Consider the following 3,211-nt stretch of genomic DNA (forward strand, 5'->3'; position numbering starts at 1 on the left):
GTCGGTTATTGTGAATGTTACCCTGAATGTGGATGTCTACCCTGTCTGAATTCCCTGTTGTCAAGTCATTAAATATCCATTTATTCGTCATCTTGGTCTTCCTGCCTGGTCTCTGGAACACCCTGCCCGTGACACTCTGGTGCCCTATTCCTATAATTGCCTATATTGTTTTTGTTTTGTTTTCTCAAAATATTTCTACTTTTTCACATAAAATGACATCTTCTGGTCGTCTCCTGGTTTTTGGGATAGTTCACCCAAAAAAAAAAAAAGACAGTCATCAAGAAAAAATTCTACTCAGCTGTTTTTGGAGAATTTGACCATACTGCCTTCTATTTTGGTTTGTGAGCTAAATGAGGCACAAAGGCAAACAAGGTGAATCAGTGAAATCAAGGTCAGTGACCTCCTGAGGATTTTCTTCACATTAATTTGATAACCTGTCCTTCTGCTCTCTCTCTCTCTCTCTCTCTCTGCTCCACAGTTGTATCTGGGAATCGTGCTGTCTGCTGTGGTCATCATCACCGGCTGCTTCTCCTACTTCCAGGAGGCCAAGAGCTCGAAGATCATGGAGTCTTTCAAGAACATGGTTCCCCAGGTACACAAAATAAAAGTTCTTTAACATCCTCAGTTCAGATTCCTAATTGTACTTCATCCAAATTATAATTCAAAAGTGAGAAAGTTTGCAGTGCATATTTCTAGCTGTGCTTCTCAACTCAAAATAACAGTCTGAGTGGATCAAAGTGAAAACCCAAATAACCAACATACTCCAATAATCTTAATCCGTTGATTTCCTCTCTGGTCATAATCCTAATTATTATCTCCCAGCGCTGAGTCTCTGAATCCTCCAGACTGTATTAATGTTCCTCTAATCTCTCCTATCTCCTTAGACTCGTTAGAGGTTGAAAATGAAGTGTGTGTGTGTGTGTGTGGTCCACAGCAAGCTTTAGTGATCCGTGAAGGTGAGAAACTCCAGATTAACGCTGAGGAGGTGGTGGGTGGAGATCTGGTGGAGGTGAAGGGAGGAGACAGGATCCCTGCTGACCTCAGGATCATCTCTGCTCACGGCTGCAAGGTACAGTATCTACACATATTATGAACATTTACAGTCTTTCTATTTCTCATTTTATTAGTCATTTTATCATTCCATCGTTCCATTATTTTATCCATTGTTCTATCTATCTATCTGTCTGTCTGTCTGTCTGTCTGTCTGTCTATCTGTCTATCTGTCTGTCTGTCTACAGTTAGGTCTAAAGCGCTTCTAAACTTTCAGACACTGCTCAACCAACAGCAGTTTGTGACGGGCGAATCAGAGCCTCAGACCAGGTCACCTGACTGCACCCATGACAACCCTCTGGAAACCCGTAACATCGCCTTCTTCTCAACCAACTGCGTTGAGGGTACGGTTGCCATAGCAGCTGCATCACTGCTCCATTTTCTCCTCCAGGCTGTCTCTCTCTCACTCTCTCTATTATTTCATTTCCTGTTCTTTATGAACTCATCTTCTCCGATCGATTTCTGCTTTTTCATTTCGCCCTTTTTCCAATCTCTATTTTTTTCCTGGTCGTTTTTTTGTTTGTTGCCAAGAACAGCCGAAGAGGAAAGATGTTGTCATGACGACAACCTCTCACTTCTGTGCCCCGTCTTGCCACTCGTCTACTGCCCACGTGATTGCTCGCACCCTCGTTTTTCACTCTGTTTTTCCACACATTTCACTTCGGTTTGATGGTAAAACACTAATCAATTCAGATCTGACTGAACAAATGAATAACACAGCAGGAGCTAGTGACATTTTCTTCTCTGTATCACTGCTGAATTTCAAATGAGGTTTCACCGTTTGCTAATCCAGTCTTTCACAGGTTTTCTACCTGTGAATGATGATTTATATTCATTATAACAAATACAACTGCTTATATGAAAGCAGTTACATGTATAGCTCTCTCGGAAATGACTGATTTCTCTCTCCGTCAGTGTAAATGTGTCTGCAGCTCTTGTCAGTTGTGTAATGCAGTTGTTTTGATAGGTCAGGAGATGATGCATATGGCCACCGCTCAGTAGGGAGCTGTCAGCAGGGACATCTCAGACAATGTCCTTCCTTTAGATTCCAGCTCAGCTTCAGGGTGGCGCTCTCCTGCCACCATGTGGTGAATTAGAGCACAGAACTCTCCCGAGTGAAGTGATATGAAATCATTCCAAAACAAGACATCACATTAATATGTCATACTGGATGTTATATTTAAAAAGAATAAATAAGTGTATTTAAAAAGAATAAATAAGAAACAAAATGTAAGCCATATTAATTTGAATTTAAAATTTTTAATTTAAAGGGATATTTATTTGGTCAAATCTAATATTCAAATAACATCATGCAGTTGTGGTCAATAAAGAAAAATATTTACACATTCATTTTTTTGGTATTTTTAAATAAACTAATGTGTTTATTTAGCATGAAATCTTTAAATTTGTCAAAAGTGACAGTAAATAAATAATTAATGAGATTCTATTTTTAAAAAACTTCTTTTGAACTTTCCATTCATCAAAGAATTCTGAAAAAAAATATGTTTTTCACAAGCAGCGTAGCTGATTTCATTAATGATAATAATCAGAAATGTTTCTTGGGCAGCAAATCAGCATATTAGAATGATTTCTGAAGGATCATGTCATGACTGGAGTAATGATGCTTAAAATTCAGCTTTGCATCACAGGAATAAATTATATTTTAAAATATATTCATAGAACACAGTTATTTTAAATTGTAAAAAATATTTCACAATATTACCGTTTTTATTGTATTTTTATCAAATAAATAAAGACTTGATGAGCTTAAGAGACTTACTTCAAAAACATTGCAATAAAAACCCTACCAACCACAAACTTTTGAACGGTAGTGTATATTTTATATATAATTTGTATTATTTTTAGTGCTGTCAAACAATTAATCTCGATTAATCGCATCCAAAATAAAAGTTTTTGTTTACATAATATATGAGTGTGTGTAGATTGTACAGTTTTGAAATGTGAAAAAAACAAAATGGTCTGACTTTTGCTTTGTGATACTACATAAAAAATCTGAACAAAACAAAAACAGCAGACGGGCTGAATGAGACGCAAATAAATCTCACGGTGCGGATTATATAACATTATCATATACATTTTGAGTCGCAGATCGGATCATTTTTCAGATGAGCAAAAAAAATATGGTTCTTTATTATTTAAG

The 3,211-nt window shown here is 36.9% G+C and overlaps 1 pseudogene; it reads left to right on the top strand.

The window, feature by feature from the left end:
- Positions 1–3,211, top strand: part of LOC107752536 (sodium/potassium-transporting ATPase subunit alpha-3-like) — a 37,681-nt pseudogene that overhangs the window by 17,888 nt on the left and 16,582 nt on the right.

This window comes from Sinocyclocheilus rhinocerous, unplaced genomic scaffold, assembly GCF_001515625.1.
Source record: "Sinocyclocheilus rhinocerous isolate Xijiao unplaced genomic scaffold, SAMN03320098_v1.1 scaffold1342, whole genome shotgun sequence".
Lineage (NCBI taxonomy): Eukaryota > Metazoa > Chordata > Actinopteri > Cypriniformes > Cyprinidae > Sinocyclocheilus > Sinocyclocheilus rhinocerous.